Here is a 17,361-nt window from a genome sequence, read left to right as displayed (position 1 = left end):
TTGTATCAATTTCATATGTCTTCTGTCCCCACTCACAAGCCTCATTTTCCACCTGCCCATATTTAGGGTTGAAGGATGAGTTTGTACAGTACGTTGTTTTGTTGTTTTGTTTTTTGTTTTGCAAAAGACCAACCTGATCTGATGTTCCTGAACTTGCTTGCAGATAGCAATGCAACCTCCATTTGCATTGTACGCCTATCCAAATACTTAGTGCTACTCCCATGTATAAAATGTATACAGATAAATGCATGTTCTTAATTTTTAAATTCACATTTTATGGGGGAATGTATTGAGAAGCATTAAAATGTGCATTTGATGTAAGACGTGTATACAAATGTGTATAAAATATGTGTACAAATGCTTCCTACTTAAATGTGGACTTTGTGTGAATTCTTTTTTTCTCTTTTCTTTTAAAGAGTCTTTACAAAATAGGATGGGACAGACCTGTGATTCATTGCCTGTAAAACAGAAACGGGAGATAACTCAGTCCATCCCTCCCCATCTTTCAGATTCTTCTTTCTCAATCCAATGTCCACTTTTCAGTTTGCCTTCAGCATCCTTACCCCTGTGGGATCGCTGTATTTCAAATCTATACTGCCTTCTCCAGGCCATCACCTTCCCATACTTTTATTGTGGAGCCACTCATAGTGGCCCGTCTGCCCCCCCAGTAAGTAAAGACTTAGACAAATAGCCACAATGTACTGCATAAGACAACATTCTGACATTTTAAAATTGGCCACAGTTTTATTGAGGGCCCAAGCAAAATGGCTTTTAACTTCTGACATGTGGCCTTTATCACACTGTTTTCAGATATGTGAAATCCTTACTTCAGATAAAACTGTCAAATAAGGCAGTGCTTAATTAAACTTATTGTTCTCCCAGAGCATCAGCTTTTTGCAGTAACGCTTGCTCATTGTCTCTTGCTAGTTACTCCTTTGCATAAATGATAATGTATGGATAAAACCTTGCCGTAGCAGAACTCAAGGCAATGTCTCTTTTATAAATTTATTGACAGCATCTAAGTTGCCCTGCTTATTTTGAGTGAAGGTACATCATATAGGGATCTAGCCCCTTTCACCATAATGACCTACTTCAGTGTAAGTAACTTGTGTTCCATTTGCCTTTCTCTTAACAGCGGCAACAATATTCTGTGAATTACTGTCTACGACTTTCTGTCACCCAGTCCTTTTACTGAGCCAAGAGATATAAGACTCAGTGTAACTGCCTCTCAGGTAATTGCTTAGGAACATCAAATGTATCCATACATTGAACACAAATGTGTCAGCTATTAGCAATTGGCAAGGCAGCTACTTTCAAAGTGTCTCTTATTAATGGAAGGCATAATTCAAAGGATTAGTGTGCAAAATGTCTTTAAGATTCAAAAGAATGCATGGTAAAAATGTCTTGAAATTCAGGACAGAAAATATGGAACGATCCCTGATTTCCTCCCAAGAATTTAGCACTTTCCAGTTGTAGTAAGTAGGGATAGGGGAGCTTTTACAGCTTTTGTTGTTGTTTAGTCGTGTCCGACTCTTCATGACCCCATGGACCAGAGCACGCCAGGCACTTCTGTCTTCCACTGCCTCCCGCAGTTTAGTCAAACTCATGCTGGTAGCTTTGAGAACACTATCCAACCATCTTGTCCTCTGTTGTCCCCTTCTCCTTGTGCCCTCCATCTTTCCCAACATCAGGGTCTTTTCCAGGGAGTCTTCTCTTCTCATGAGGTGGCCAAAGTATTGGAGTCTCAGCTTCAGGATCTGTCCTTCCAGTGAGCACTCAGGGCTGATTTCCTTCAGAATGGATAGGTTTGATCTTCTTGCAGTCCATGGGACTCTCAAGAGTCTCCTCCAGCACCATAATTCAAAAGCATCAATTCTTCGGCGATCAGCCTTCTTTATGGTCCAGCTCTCACTTCCATTAGCATGCACCAATTAAGACAATGAACATGAAACACATGTAATTCCCATACAATACCTCTATAGCCATGAAACTATATCAGGTTGGCACGATGACAAAATGCAGGAGTGACAGTGTGTGAATGCATGCCTCTGAATACAATTTCCTCTACATAAGAAGAAAGATGTTATTTGAAAGTTCCAGTCCAGCATAGCCTTCTCACTGACATGGTAGCTTTTTTTTTTTTTGTACTGAGGAGCTAATTAGGGATGGGCAAACTAATCCACTTCCTGTATGTGTCTCACTCATAGATCCCTCCTGTCTCATTTTTTTTTTAAAAAATAATCTTTAAATTTTAAAAACCCATATAGAAATTCACATTTAAGTACTTAAGATCCCATTTCCCTACCAACCCTTCACATGGCCGTAGACTTGTCTTTTGAAATAGTAAAGGCTAGACCCAGGTTTGTCAGTAGGCCTTTCCCTGAGCAAAGTTGTACAACAGGGAGTCACATTGCAACTTGAGGCATGCCATGACCGGAACAGATTACAGAATTCCTGACAGTCCACATTAGGCCTGAGGGTGGAACTGTCACAGGAGATACTCGGGGAATTTGGTCTTTGAGAATTCTGATACTTTCTAGCAGAACTTTCACTCCATGAACAGTCATACCTCGTGTTGCGTTAGGTTCAGGCTGCATCTTTTCAGCTTCTGAATGCGGCAAACCCAGAAGTGTATACTTTTCAGTTTCACCATGCGTGCATGCACAGTAGCATTCTGCGCACTTTGTGCATGCTCAGAAACGTTATGCGTGCTTTGCACATGCGCAGAAACGCTCTATCACGCTCCGTGCTTGCACAGAAGCACCACTCTAGTTGCAGACTTTTTGGGGTGCGAATGGCACCCCAGAATGGATCGTGTCCTCAACTAGAGGTACCACTGTATTGGAACTTTGATTTCACACCTGCAGAATGTTCAGGTCCAGTTTTCAGCTCAAACGTTCTATCAAAATGCATTCTAGAATCGTATTTTGAGAGGGAAATGCATCAGAAATTCATATTTTGATAGAAAATACAATTAGAGCTGAATCTGAAGCCTCCTGCCAGCTCTGTTGCACACAGTAACTGAGGCACAAAGATCGCTCCACCAGCCTGGAGCTGGCACAGTGACTGGTTAAAACTGATGCTATCATGGGACCAAACGAATCCTGGGGTGGCTCAGCAACAGCAGCACCTCACCACCTCAAAAGGTTCATTCTCCTGTCAGTAGCACATTCATCAAGAAGGAGGAGGAACACTGTCACCAGAAGAGTGATGCTGTCTCTAATACTCAGGTGGCAATTGGGGAGAAGCCAGCAGAGGCTGGTGGAGCTAGGCAGCTTCCTATTCAAGTCACCCCACCCCTGCCATCTCAACATGAAGGGAGGCTGGATTCCTCAGCCAGATATGCACACTGCAAAAGAAAGTATATTTAGAAACTTGAATTTAAATACCTAGTTCAATCCAAATGTTTGTGTGCATTTCATTTTTTTAAATAATAATAATAATGCTGTTCCTTCCTTAGTAGTCTGTGCTGTGGCCGTAGTCGGTAAATGAGCTGGGGTAACTTGCTACCTCCAGGTAATTTTATAGGTATCTGTTTCTGTATTAATAACGATGTTTTGTGTTTTCCATAACTGAGCAGCTGTCACCAACAGGAAAGGTTTGCAGAGCTTGTCAACGCATGTTATACAGATTCACGAGTCACATGAATAGCCTCATTTTAACCCTCTGTTCTAATGAAGATATGCACTTATTATTCAGGTCACTACTATTCTAAAAAGCTGAAACTGAAAAGTTTAATGTTCCACCAGATGGCAGCAAGTCTCCACCTACCCCAGCAGAGATAAGTGACAGTTTGGATATATCTTCCAGGAGGATTCTGTTAGCAAAACTGTGCAGGTTCACGACTAAACTTCTATGTTGCAACTGGTTTTTAAGTGAGGAACAAGAAGCCACTACATAAAAGAGGATTTTCCTACATAGAGGCAACCTGTGCAGCAAGAAATATATACCCGGTTCTTCAGTGTGTTGTGTATATTTGTTTTGTTACATTTTGAAAAGTGGATGATATACAGATTTGCACAGGATTATGAAAGTGCTGCTCTAAATAGTCAGCATTATATTGTTCATACAAAGAAGGAATCAAAGGATACTAAGTTATCCTGTGTCTGCATCATGCAATATGAATATGTCTCAAATGCACTGAGGAAAGTGTCTGGGAGTGCAGTGTCTTGTCGCTATTCCATTAACATTTTGAAGAAGGGACAATGAAGAGTGTGTGTGCTTTGATGTAGTGACTAAAAATAGACAGTTGTTTGGTGTTTTTTAAGGCGAAAGAGGTTGCCAACGCAACACCCCAGTCTACACACTTTCCTCAAGCTAATATGATGCATATAAAGCAAACAACCACATCATGAACTGTAGAATTGAAGAGTTGTCATCTGGTACAATGAGAGCAATAGATAGCCCTGTCTACTAAGCAACATAGTCTGAGTGGTACAAGGATTCATTTGTCTTACCTTTTCAATGGAGGCTCCAATATAGGCTTCCTCAACCTCGGCCCTCCAGATGTTTTTGGCCTACAACTCCCATGATCCCCAGCTAGCAGGACCAGTGGTCAGGGATGATGGGAATTTTAGTCTCAAAACATCTAGAGCGCCGTGGTTGAGGAAGCATGCTCCAATACTTTGGAGAAGACTCCCTGATGTTCGGAAAGATGGAGGGCAGAAGGAGAAGGGGACGACAGAGGACGAGATGGTTAGACAGTGTTCTCGAAGCTACAAACATAAGTTTGACCAAACTGAGGGAAGCAGTCAAAGACAGGAATGCCTGGTGTGCTTTCGTCCATGGGGTCACGGAGAGTCCGACACGACTAAACAACTAAACAACAAACCTTTTCAACAATTAGTTAAGTAACGGACTTCAATTCAGTGATCATTAAACTACAGTGGTACCTCCAGTTACAGGCGCTTCAAGTTACAGACACTTCAGGTTACAGACTCTGCTAACCCAGAAATAGTACCTCGGGTTAAGAACTTTGCTTCAGGATGAGAACAGAAATCGCATGGTGGTGGCATAGCGGCAGGCCCCATCAGCTAAAGTGGTACCTTAGGTTAAGAACAGTTTCAGGTTAAAAACGGACCTCCGGAACGAATTAAGTTCTTAACCCGAGGTACCACTGTATTCCAAAGCAATCTAGAAAAACAGATTTATGTGGAAAGGGGTGTTAAATGAACATGTTATGACTGTGTCTTGAACTCACCTTAATCCAGTGCTGAAAACTTTTTTGAATTTTTATGACAAGGTGGTTAACCCTGTCATGGGCCATATCTGGCCTGTCAAGCCACAAGAAATGGTGCGCCAGCCCCTACAGCTGTATCTCCTGATCTGATTGAGAGATAAAGCACTCTGCCTGATCTTTAGAAAATGATCTCTAAAAAAAGGTGCTTTATATCCTAATCTCTGGAGATAAAACCCCTCTGCCTGCCCTTTAGACAGCCTTGCGAAAGGGCAGGCATCTTTTGAGATCCTGTCTAATAAGCAGGCAAATAGACCTCTTACCTCTAATGTTACTTGCTTAGATTAGACATTGGAGATATACAATCCTGGCCTGTTCTTTCAGACCAGCTTCCCCTACCCACTCCCCCACCCCCCACTCAGCACTGGTCAGGTAGCATGGGGAAATGCTTTTAAAAAACAGACTGATTTCTCATATCAGCTCTGTGGTGCACAGCACTGAATTCAGAGATAAATTAGCCGTCTGGGTGCTCTTTTGATATCATCTCTGATCACAGTGCTAAGAATCACACTGCTGAGATCATATATAAAGCTGCCTGCCTGCTTTTTTAAGGGCAGTGTTTCCCTACCACTGCAGCACTGGAGTAGGAGTGGAAGAATCACTGTATTTTGCTTTGTACAGATCCTTCTGTGAAGAGTAAACTGCAGTGTTTCTAGCCCTCTCCACCACAGTTCTGAGGTCAGGAAAACTGCATGCATTCAGAAAAAGCTCTATTTTTGTATTTTGTTCATATGACTCATTAAATACAGTTGTAGCTTGCATCACAAATGCCTTGCGAGTTGAACGTTTTGGCTCCCAGACGTCACAAACCTGGAAGTGAGTGTTCTGGTTGGCGGACATTCTTTGGAACCCGAAGGCCCAGCGGGGCTTCCGTGGCTTCCGATTGGCTGCAGGAGCTTCCTGCAGCCAATCAGAAGCCATGCCTTGGTTTCTGAATGTTTTGGAAGATGAATGGACTTCCGGAACAGATTCTGTTTGACTTCAGAGGCACTACTGTATAAGTCACCCCCCCCCCTTTTTAAAAGAGGATACTTAGATGAAAACAATGGAAAGAAAGGGCAGGAGGCAGCATTGGGACTGATGGGGGCAGAGTCAATGAATTCTAGTTTTGTCCCCATATGCCTCTCTGCTGTGTTGTACAAGGGCGGTACTGAAAAGAAGGAGGAGAAAACTGATAGAAAAGGCCACCCAAGGGACTGGTTGTATGTAGGAACGCAGGCAGGTAAGTGGGGGGTTGACTGAGGTAGATGGGGCATTGCCCCATCCACCCAATGTACCAATCTCCACTGGTAGGACGATTGAGGAGTAAGGCACCGTATTTTTCACTCTATAAGATGCACCAGATCACAAGACACACATAGTTTTTGGAGGAAGAAAACAAGAAAAAAATATATTCTGAATCTCAGAAGCCAGAACAGCAGTGAAAGCAGCAATCCCTCTTGCTGTTCTGGCTTCTGGGATAGCTGCGCAGCTTGCATTCGCTCCATAAGATGTACACACATTTCCTCTTACTTTTTAGGAGGGAAAAAGTGAGTCTTATAGAGCAAAAAATACGGTAATTTCTTCCCTATCCCACCAAAAGCAATCAAGAGAAGATTCTGTGATTCACAAGGTGCCTGGGAGCATCACTGCCATCCGATAATTATTTTAGTAGAAGCATTTTGTTTCTTAAACAAGACAAAATGGCATTCTCTCTCCTCCCCCCCCCCAGTTAAATAAATAAAAATAAACCCCATTTTTGTTCCTTTTCCATATTCCCTCCCCCCAAAATAGATTTGAATAACTATTTCTTCTTCTACCAGTCTTATCTAGTTTCTCAGAGGGAGTCTAATTTCCTAGTCCAATATCTGTTTTCACTTATTTGTAGGAAAGACTTTTCCACTGATGTATTATTTTATTGCTGAGGGTATAACTATAGTATCTGCCAAGCTGCCAGATTTGACTTTCAGAAGCCCACACAAGTTATTTGCTAATTAACACCATGTGGCCACATATGGAATGTCTCAAAATAAACTTTATTTGTGCAATAATTATTTAAGTGGATTTTATAGCATTCCTGATTGAAACATCTGTGCATCATTTTACCTTTGGAACACGCCATCTTTTGTTCAGATCCGACTAACTTACGTTATTTTGTATGTAATTGCCCTCTAATGTTCATCAAATATTAGAGGGGGTCAACTTTGCCAGTGGTAAGAAACAAAATAGTTCCCTATCCGCCCAGCCCCAAGTAAATGTTGATGCTTATTGCTCTGGTCTCAAGAAGACTTATTCAATAAAAACGACATATTGCAGCACTCTTGTTGGAGTATTATTTCTCTATGAGAACACTGAGCTTTTATTGATATAGGCATGAAAAATATTTCATCCTGCCCTATAAAGGCTAGCATACTCATGTACCTATTATCTTGGAATATCCTCATGGTGTTACATTTCACTGTGTCTATTTTATGGGAAAGTGATGTGTGTTTATTTGCTCAACGAAAGCTTAGCATTTCTAATTACCAACATCTTATAAGCCATTTACGTTTATTTTGGGGTTGTACCCCCTGTCTAGTTCCACAGTACTGTTATCAAGTTGTACAGAAACTTTATTTGAATATACCTAAAAGTATGATGAACAAAGGGTGCAAAGAGTATCATTCCCCCAGTGTTCTGCCTCTACTCCTATTGGTTTTAAATGTACCAGACAAAATCATTCTTACTTTCAACATGTTTTATGCCCTTCTCAAGGCAAACTGCTCCTGCCGCCAGCACAAACCTGGGAGTGATATTTGTGGTTAGGTGAGGGACAGGAGGCAGAGTGCACAACAGGGCATGCACCTGCATGCTCAGGTCAGAATTGAGTGTGGCATTTAAGTCCATACCATAGGAGTCAACTAGGGGCCAAGGTCCCTTTGGCCTCCCCAATAAAATATTTCAGGGGGATGCCCTCCCCCCCCCCAGTTGATGGGCATTGCCATTCAAAAGGTGTGTGTGCACTGTGTCTTGTGATTGATTATGCATAGCTTGCCTGGGCCCCCTCAATATTTTATTCAAGTTGCCCCCCCCAATCATACTTTTGGCTAATTAAACCATCTATGGCCTTTTAAACTTGGGGAGGGGGTTATTATTTTTGTTTGTTAATGTGGTATGTATTTTTGTGCTTTTTAAATTGTAAATGTCCCTGTGATCCCTGGATGAAGGGCAGTGGAAATAATAATAATAATAATAATAATAATAATAATAATAATAATCTATTTTCTTAGAGCATGTTGGTAATAAAAAGATTTATACATATGTTATACCACTTCCAGTCATGCAGTAAATAAAAAACTGAGCTCTTAATATAAGACAATAGGTAGCAAGCTTTTTTTTTTAAAGCTTTCAGAGCTTTTTTGTTATATTTGGACATTCTGGAAAAAATGTTTTGGACATGGATAAATGGCAAAAAATAGTGTAATTATTTTGTACATGTTTTTTAAGTTTAGAGAGGGAATGCTATTTTGGTTTCAATGCACGCTTTGTTCTTAATGCTTTTGTTCTTTTGCAAAGCAGATGGCAAGCAAAGAGAGCAAATGTTTAAGTAAGGAATAACTTGTTCTCTTAATGCAGGAAGTTGGACTAGATGGTTTATTGTTACTATTAAGCTAGAGCCCTTTAAGCTTCTCCATTTTCTAAAGCTTACTAAAATTAGGAATCCTAAACTGGGATGAGAGACAAGGACCATATGGAAGGCACCCATACTGTGGGTTGTATTCAACAAAGTCATCATGTTAGTGAAAATACTTCCCAACTTATGTTTCTCTCTCCCTACAAGGCCCCATCTGCACTAGAAGGTTGGGGAAGACCCCATTGTATATCCTTGTGCTAATGGGACAACTTTGTTGATTTCAGCCCTGTGTACTCTTTCATTTCCAAAAGGATGACTCTAGTGTGGGCTAGAGCTGCAGTGTGGGCTCTTCCTCATGTGACCCAGGACTTCTCACTTTATCCCAGAAGTGCGTCCAAGGGTAATGTAAGGAGGAGAATGACCGGTCTCCACATCAAATGGAGGACGCCCTTTGTGTGCCTGTGCGCAGCACCCCTGATCCTACGTGACTCCCAGCAGAGCACTCCTGGACCACCTCCCCAAGTCACAAGCCTTGAGGTTTCCACCATTTATACATATAAATGTATACAGGGCTGAGGAGGATATACAGAAGTAGTATTCAACCACTTCCCTACCATGTTTAAGCTTTAGGTTATTAGTTCAGAGAAGATTTCTTGGATGAACCAATTGCGACTGGGGAGGCGTGGCCAGGGGAGCGGACCAAGTAATGGTTGGCTCCACTCTTCAAGCATAAAAGGGGGTGGAGCCCACATGGGAGCTCTGAGTCAGCTCCAGAGCTTCCCCCACCCTCCCCTCCCTTTGTTTAGGCCTTTTATTCAGGATAACTTCTTTACAGGTATGCAGGTGCTGCTACTGTCTTATGATGGTTGAAGGACTGTGAAGGAATTCCCCTGCATTGGCAGGTTTTGCCTTCCCCGTAACAAAATGTCACAACTTTGGTGGATATAGGCCTTGGGCAGAATCCTTTAGTCTACCTTCCCTAAATGGGGGGGGGGGCTGAAGCGGTGACACCAACCCCCGCAGAGGCGATCCAAGGGTTCCCTGGGAGGATACCCAGAGCTTACAGGGTTAACAGCTCAGGAAATGGCGCCCTGTCACTGGGGGGGGGGGGTATCTTCGCATCTTTGTTATGTGAATGTTTTTTATTTTCTGTTTTGCTGCGACAGGAGAAGCGTCATGTCTTCGCTCTCTCCTGGCTGAACTGTTTGTTGCTTTTGCTGCTGTACAATAAAAGCATTATAGAATAGGAAGCTGCTGTATGTGTGTTTTACTGCATGGCTACGATTTCTTCCACACAGGCACATGCCACACAAGTTGCTCTGCTGGTAGCTGGGAGGAGCAGGTTTGCACAGTGGAAGCGGAATGTACTACACTGTCCCTTTGTTTGCAGGTGAAATGGATGCTCAACAGAACATTCCCCGTTAAAGGGGATGTGTTGAGGGGAGTCACTGGCCATACACTGAAAGATTGTCAGTACACTCTCCTGTGTTGCTGTGAAATGGGGCGCAGGCTCTCTGCTTAAACATACGTCTTCCAGAGCCAGCCCAATCCCCAGACAGATTGGTTAACCCTGATGTGCCCCAGATCCCCAGATCCCCAGCCGGTGACTGGGAGGGATAAACGCCCAATGCCTAAGCCAAGGTCTGAAAGTTTAATAAAGTTGTGGCCAATTTTTCATCCTATAACACGTTGTCATGAGTCACTATTCCACCCGGGTGTCGCCTGGGGTTGGGGGGTCTCTGCCTAGGCACGCAATATAGATGCTGAAAATGTCTGTGCCTTAGTGAGAAAAGCCATGGGCCTGAGGCAACTGAAACATTAAGGATTTGGAATTCAGTCTTTTGCTGTTGTTGAACAGTTCACAATATGGGGAACCTCATAAAGCTCACTTTCAAGGTTTGAAGATAAACAGAGAAGGAAGAATTGCAAAACCTTGCTTGTCCTCTTTTGTTGCTTCTTTATCAAACAGCTCTGAAGTTAATGAATGTGATAGTAGTGAAGTACATGAGAATGTTTATAGTCTTTAAGGTTTTACCATTCCAACTAAAGTTTATTTTGCATTTTATTTTTATTTTTAAATCCATCACTGGGCAACAAGTGTAGGGTAATATTTTGGCATTTGGCTAGTGGTACTGTGCTAGCTAGGTTCTTCATTGTTATCTACTTTTTCTTAAATTTTTTCTTGATTACTCTGGAAAATCCATTTTGTGGTGTGAGTGTTTTGTACTGGTATATAAAGTAATGCATCTTATTTTATCTGACATCTAAATAGTTGGATCACATTTCAGAATGAATGTTGTCTCTTGCATAATGGTGAAGGGCTAATGAAAGATTCTGAAGCTCAAATGAGATGCTTGCATATCCCTGGCATTCCATGTCTGAAGGATCCACAATTTTTTAGGTGGCAATTGAGCTATAATTCACATTGTCAACAGACTACCATTTAGATGTCTTGGATATCAGGGAGCAAGATGTGCAAATGGGCACCAGGGACACCAGTTGTCAGTAATGTATACATACTGTCAACTCACTGCTTTTGACATAAAAATTAACAATATTCTTTTTTCAAAAATGTCCAAAGCTATTTGCAAAATGGATATATGTGATAAGACTAGGAAGAAAGTTGTTTCAATGGCTAAATGGTTCTATACCCCTTAAGTTTATTTAAGAGAACTGCAACAGTAAAGTATATACAGGCAACTCTCAACTTACATGGGGATTATGTTATGGGGATAGCGTGTAAAGCCAAAATTGTGTATAGTCAAAATGCATTGGGTTTAATGGTAGGTGGGGTTGCCAAATTCTTTTTCTCCAGACTCCTGTCCCCTTTCAATTTTTGCCAAGCACATAAAGCCGAATGTGCACAAATTAAACATATGTAATTTGCAAGTTGCCTCTGTGTGTGGGTGTACATGCGCGCGTGCACACACACACACACAAACACACTGCATGTTATAGCCTCTATCGATCAAATAATTAGGGATGCGGGTGGCGCTGTGGGTTAAACCACAGAGCCTAGGACTTGCCGATCGGAAGGTCAGCGGTTCGAATCCCCACGACAGGGTGAGCTCCCATTGTTCACTCCCAGCTCCTGCCAACCTAGCAGTTCAAAAGCAAGTCAAAGTGCAAGTCGATAAATAGATACTGCTCTGGCGGGAAGGTAAATGGCATTTCCGTGTGCTGCTCTGGTTCGCCAGAAGCAGCTTAGTCATGCTGGCCACATGACCCAGAAGCTGTACGCTGGCTCCCTCGGCCAATAAAGTGAGATGAGTGCCACAATCCCAGAGTTGGTCACGACTGGACCTAATGGTCAAGGGTCCCTTTACCTATCAAATAATAATGCCCCAGTTTCCCCGTTAATTTTTTTTTTTGGGGGGGGGGGTAAACGATTTGATCACAGAATTTAAAAGGCCCATTTACACCATTGCTTTGCTCATGGCAGCTACTCCCCACGCAGTTGATGGTTGTTCCCTGCCCATGGCAACAATAGGGTAGAAAAGTGCTCTTATTGTACTCATCACCCTAGACATGCAAAAAGTAGGCATTCAGCTCATGGACAAGTACACAAGTGACAGAGGCGAACTTAGAACAGTGTGACCAACCAGTGTGACCACACGGGACATCAAGTCAAAGGGGGCGCCACTGAGGAGAGGAGAGGCGGGGAGCAGGGAGCAGGGAGCAGCTGAACTCACTTTTTCTGAGCCCTAAAGTAGCAAACCTGCTCCTTTTTTGTCCTTGCACAGGGTGCCATATTGCCCAAGTCTGCCCCTGCAAGTGAGCCTATCTGCTTGGTTCAGGAAACTACTATCACGCTATGTTAATGTGATATGGACTGTAGGTGTGTTCCTCTACGTCTCGATTTATTTGTAACATGGTCCTTAGAATAAGGCTGGGTACACATCCCTGGCTTAAAATGTAGAGAGGTCATTTCCTCCTGCTGAGTTTTAAGGTGTATTTGAATGTACACATGGGTATGATTGCATGTGTTTCCAAGTCACCTGTTGCCCTTCTGTACCAGCGGGTGCATAAGGAGTGTGGTGGATGTCTTCAAACAGATAAAGTTTTTAAAATCAGATTGAACCTGGGTTTGGTGATGCAGTATTTATCGATAAGCTGCAAAACAAGTGTGGATTGTCGGAGTGCACTGGATACAAAGTAAATAGGAATGTGTACACAGCTGAAGTAGCACATATCTGGCTTAATTTATACTAAAGTCTGTTCACATCTTATACAAATGTGTGGAATGTACTGATTTTGGATAGATGTGGAAATTGTTAAGTAATGCCTCTAGAACAGGCATAGGCAAAATCGGCCCTCCAGATGTTTTGGGACTACAATTCCCATCATCCCTGACCACTAGTCCTGTTAGCTAGGGATGATGGGAGTTGTAGTCCCAAAACAGCTGGAGGGCCGAGTTTGCCTATGCCTGCTCTAGAAGCTAAGGCCATATGGTAAATGACTAGGTGCAGATTAGCTTGTGGGCTGCAAGAATATAGTCATGCTTTTACAAACCATTAAGGTGATTTACCAGGCTGATTAAAACCATGCCTGCGTAAGTACATAGGGCACTGGAAATAACTCCTGAGTATTTGCTAATGTAGAAATATAGGTATGGAGGAGAAGCTTAATATTTTGGCATTAGAAAATACAGGTTGCAGAATTATTTTTAGTAGAGGAGTTTGGTCATAGATGTGTATGGCACTAATTATATGAATATAACTTAGTTATTTTAATTGGGGGAAAGTGCTATGAATCATGTAATGTAATAAATGCATATGACCTTCATCTTCTACAAACTGCACAATTTTGTATCACAGCTTCAGCATAAACTCTAGTTTGTGATGCTGTTTGATATAAAAGTTCTTCTATTCATATGCATTGTTAGGTTGTTGTAAATGTTAAAATGTTAACTGTATGTTTCTGAACTTTTTAACAGGGAAATTTTGAGGAGTCTTACATTTCTAATCCTCCAGTCATCGATCCATTTTGGCGTTGAAAATTGGTGAGTTTATGTATTTAATTATTCAAAGCACTTTCCAAATCAGTTAATTAGGTTGCTTAAGAGATTGACATTGTGATAAAATACTCTCTATCTTCCTTTTGGGAGAGTTAAGTCCCCAAAAAGTTTCTTGCATTTGGGTGACAAAGTTTGACAAACACTGTTACATAAGATTTCCTTGTGCTTTGCTGAAATCTCAACTTTTGTTCAGAGAGAGGAACTAAGTTCAATCTTACCTCTCTAATTGGGTGGCACCTTTTCCTTTTATGAACAGTAAAGAAGACTCTTTTTAACCTGCCTGCCCCTGAGAGCAGTTAGATTGTCAGGCACTAGGGAGAGGTCCTTTTCCACGGTGGCCCTATGCCTTCTTTTTACCATCTTGGGTCTCTGAGGAACCATCATTACAGGCCTTAAGACCAACTTATTTCCTTTGCTTCCCCCCACCCCCCAAATTTTATTTTATTGGACTACAAATGACTTTTAACTGCACTTTTTAAGGTGAAAATTCTTACATGCAGTGCTTTTGTCCTTAAAAAAAATGTTTAGGGGTACTCTCATTTTCCTACGCATATTGAAATACTGCCCCTCAATGAGGCCAAACTTAGATTCACAAAATATTTAGGGCAGGGGTAGGCAACCTAAGGTCTGGGGGCCGGATGCGGCCCAATCGGCTTCTCAATCCGGCCCATGGACGGTCCGGGAATCAGCGTGTTTTTACGTGAGTAGAATGTGTCCTTTTATTTTAAATGCATCTCAGGGTTATTCGTGGGGCATAGGAATTCGTTCATTTCCCCCAAAAAATATAGTCCGTCCGTCTCCACATGGTCTGAGGGATGGTGGACCGGCCCATGGCTGAAAAAGGTTGCTGGCCCCTGGTTTAGGGGGTATCTGTACCCCTGCGTCCCCCCCAGGGGAAAAAAGCACTATTTAATATGAAACAAAATTATTAGCCTAAAGCTCTGACTTTGGAAGGGACCACAATGGTCAACTAGCCCAATCACCTGCAATACAGGAATCTTGCCAACTGAGCCATTTAGTATTTCTTGCTGTACTGTTTCGCTGAAAGAATATTAAAGAAGTTTTCTCTGAAGGTTCACCATGTATGAGAATAGATATTGCAAAGCTCCTGCTTATAATTATTTTAACCTTTGGAGAATCATTTAATTACTTCAGTCAATGTAGCTGGCTAGTGAAATGTTCTTTCTTACCTACCTATAATTGGAAGCTGAAAATGATAGTATTTTCTGGTCGCCTACGAAACAGCAGCATAATTTTCATTTTAATAAAAAAAGAAAACACTGCGATTCAGTGTTCCCTAGTGTCATTTCCTTATTTACCCATTAACAAAATGACATTGCCTTTTATTAGTGAAACCAAACTGTTGCAACCAAATTGTAGATGGGAGTTCATGGCAAACTTCTCTTAAATCCAAGTATTTAACTAGAATGGATCAGGTTGCTTCCATATTAAAGATATCCTAGGAAGATAGAGAAGAGCCTGAGGGAACAGGCCAAACCAGATTATTTTCAACTCCTTTCAGATATTGCTCAAATTTCAGGTGTTGATGGTGGGACAAGCAGGAGTGGTGCTGACTTGACTTTCAGACCTTTATTATCATCAGAATTTGGCTGACCAAACTGAGGACCTGTTAAAGCTTTGTAACACTAAGGAGCATTTTGGCTTACCTGATAACAACAACAACAACAACAACAACAACAACAACAACAACAACAATTTATTTGTACCCCACCCATCTGGCTGGGTTTCCCCAGCCACTCTGGGCGGCTTCCAACAAAGTATTAAAATACAGTGGCCTGTTAAACATTAAAAGCTTCCCTAAACAACTCCCCCCTCCCTTCCCACAATATTTGGGCTTTCCCCCCTAACCCTCCAGAGCAAATAGGTTGGGGATAAGGATGGGGGGAAGTCCTATTCTGTTAGCTTCTGCTAGTGCAACAGGTTCATTGCATGTGGCACATTGCTCTGAGTATGACACTGTCACTGTTTTGTTTTTTTATGAGCTTCCGATTTCCATTCTGTTGTATTCTGCAGCAAAGGTGGATAAACACTCTGGCAAACCCACCTGTCTGCTTTGTTTCTGTTGGAGGAAGAGGCAAGTTTATGACTACCTTATTCTGTTCATCTTGCCCAAATTTGTCTGTGGCTTTCCAGGGTCTCAGGCAGAAGTCTTCCCCATCACCTTTTACGTGATCCTTTGACTATAGAAATAGTCCCTCCTGTGCCCTCCTGATTAATTTAGTTGCCCCATTTATTCCACTTCCCGTTAAGATTCCCACTCCCTTCTCCTTGCACGCGAAGGACAGATCTGTGTCAATGGAATATTTTTTCACTTTCAGACTCAGAAGAATCTGCTACTAGAGTATCTTTTCAGTAGAGATGTTATCAGTCATTAGGAAAGGAGCATTTTTGTTGTGTTACCTTCATTGTGGAGTTCCTTCTCTAGGGATACCTATTGAACCAGCAGCACTGCAATTTTTAGAAATTTATTACAAACTTTTTTTAATCAGTTGGGTTTTGAGAATTTCTGATTTTATACATGTGATGGGATGATTAGCTGCTTGTGCGTAAAATCGTGCTCCCTCAGAGTTTGTGCGGCTCCACAAACCTCTGTGTGTGACAGAGCTCCTCAAACATGTCTGCTCTAGTCACTCGTAGAGTCTGACAGTGGCTGTCTGCGGAAGCGCTTCCAGCATAGAAGCTCCTTAACGGAAACGCGTCTCCTGGACTCACGACGTGGCAGCTTCCGGCGAAGCATGGGTCTCCCTATGTGAGCTTCTGACACCTCCCCGCTGTTCTCGCTGGACGTGTCCCTCATCCCTCCCTCTTCCCTGCTAGTTCCTGCTTTGGCTGCTGCGTCTCTCTCAGCATTCCTGAGATCCTCCTCCAGAGTACCCTCTCTCCCCCTGCTGGTCCCTGCTTTCGCTGCTGACTCCCTCCCAGCCTCTGTGAGCCCTTCCACCTCCCTTTCCTCCGATGTCAGTTCCCTGACATCCACCTCCCCTCCAGGGCCCCCTTCCCCCCCGCCCATACTCTCTCCTCTGGGCGGTGAGGAGATAAAACCCCGAAAAGAATCCTCTTCATCTTCAGACGTCTCGAACATTTCCCTCCATCGGTCTTCGTTCCGGCTCGCTGAATCCTCCTCCTCCTCGGAATCAGAGAACCCCTCCAACTCTTCTTCTTCGTCGGTGGTGGCAAAGTATTCCCTCCTGAACCTCGCCACTGGCTGAGGTTTACGTGGGAATCTCTGATGAAAAGTTTCTATTAAAACCTCGTCATCTACATCTTCTGCCATGACCCAGGTGTTTTCCGACTCCGGCTCCCCTTCCCACATTACCAAATACTCTACTTGATCTCCCTTCCACCTGGAATCGAGAATCTCCGCTACATGGTAGCTGTGTTCCTTCTCCTCCATTGCTGGTCCCCTATTGACCCTCCCTTCTCTGTCCCCTTTATACGGTGACAGCAACGACCTGTGGAAAACTGGGTGCAACTTCATGTGGTTCGGTAACCGGA

At 42.6% G+C, this 17,361-nt stretch overlaps 1 protein-coding gene across 32 annotated transcripts in view; it reads left to right on the top strand.

The window, feature by feature from the left end:
• The window catches only part of PTPRD (protein tyrosine phosphatase receptor type D), a 1,139,460-nt gene that overhangs the window by 241,293 nt on the left and 880,806 nt on the right, over window positions 1-17,361 (top strand). For all 32 annotated transcript variants that reach the window (XM_083482170.1, XM_083482159.1, XM_083482163.1 and 29 more), the window contains one exon: window positions 13,765-13,830. The gene's annotated coding sequence lies outside the window, so the exon portion shown is untranslated. The remainder of the gene's footprint in view (window positions 1-13,764; window positions 13,831-17,361) is intronic.

Source organism: Podarcis liolepis, assembly GCF_965112155.1.
Source record: "Podarcis liolepis genome assembly, chromosome: 17".
Classification (NCBI taxonomy): domain Eukaryota; kingdom Metazoa; phylum Chordata; class Lepidosauria; order Squamata; family Lacertidae; genus Podarcis; species Podarcis liolepis.
The sequence above is the reverse complement of the archived record's forward strand: the minus strand, read 5'-3'. Positions and strand labels throughout refer to the sequence as shown.